Genomic DNA, 1,215 nt, shown 5'->3' on the forward strand with positions numbered 1-1,215 from the left:
CATATACAGTTGACAAACATCTTTTCCCATTCCTAATGCTCTCTTGTTTTTCTCCAAATGACTGTGCATTTTGCCTTAGAGAAATTCCTCTAATTTTCATTTCCCTCAATTTTCTGCTTTCCTTTTTTTTTTTTTATGTTTTTTTTTGTTTTGTTTTTCGAGACAGGGTTTCTCTGTGTAGCCCTGGCTGTCCTGGAACTCACTCTGTAGACCAGGCTGGCCTCGAACTCAGAAATCCACCTGCCTCTGCCTCCCAAGTGCTGGGATTAAAGGCGTGCGCCACCATCGCCCGACAATTTTCTGCTTTCCTTATTGCTTCTATTTACATTTTCTAGCCTTTGAAACTTTTTTTTTTTTCGGAGACTTCACTTTTATTAACTGGTGTGATACAAGTTGGAATTACTGAATTCCCATAAATAAAATTTCACTTTTGAACATTTGCTCTCTTACTTTTTAACACCAACAGACACTTTGACAAGTCTTTCACCACTGGCTATTCCATCTGCTTAGTAAGTCTTTTGGTCTTCTGTCATTCTAAGGTATAGTCTACTGCCTTCCTTTCTGTACAATCTGGGCAAACTGACCGGTGATAGCAAGAGTAGTGTCAATAAAGCGATCCACACAGCTAGAGAGGCAGTTTTCAGTGCGGGAGTCTAGCCGACTTCCTGGCTTCTCCACACACTTATCCCAACATAGTTCCATGAAGTGATGCATCTGCGCGGTGAACTGCGCCTTCTGCTGCTCAGCGGCCACCAGGCGTTGTAACTCCGCTTCGTCCGCTTCACCAAGCTCCCCCATTGTCAGTGCCAGGGGCTTCGCAGCCTTTGAAACTTTTATGTGCTTATATCAACTGTTGGTTTGTTCTTGGCTTTATTTAAGAAATTTATTTATTGTTTCCCATTCTTTGATCGTGTTTCACGGGTTCCTTTTAGGTATTCATTCATTTCCTCTTTAAGAATTTCTGTCATCTTCATAAGTTGGTTTTAAGGTCTTTTTCTTGCACATTTAACTATGTTGGAATACAAAGGATCTACCATTCTAGGATATTTGTCTCCGCTGGTAGATTATTTCCCTGGTTTTTACTGTACCTATGTTGGTGTTTATGTATCTGAGTCTGGGGTGTTGATTTTGGGCTTTGTCTTCTTGAGAAAGTGTTGTGTCCTTGGTTATCTCTTTGGTTACTGAATTTTCAGAGAGTGTGCTGGCTGATTGCTG

General features: G+C 41.0%; 1 pseudogene; it reads right to left on the minus strand.

Moving 5' to 3' along the window:
- Window positions 1–546: 546 nt before the first annotated feature.
- LOC114635263 lies at window positions 547–798 on the minus strand (annotated as a pseudogene).
- Between the last annotated feature and the right edge of the window lie 417 nt (window positions 799–1,215).

The sequence above is a fragment of the Grammomys surdaster genome, unplaced genomic scaffold (assembly GCF_004785775.1).
Source record: "Grammomys surdaster isolate TR1022 unplaced genomic scaffold, NIH_TR_1.0 75827, whole genome shotgun sequence".
NCBI lineage: Eukaryota > Metazoa > Chordata > Mammalia > Rodentia > Muridae > Grammomys > Grammomys surdaster.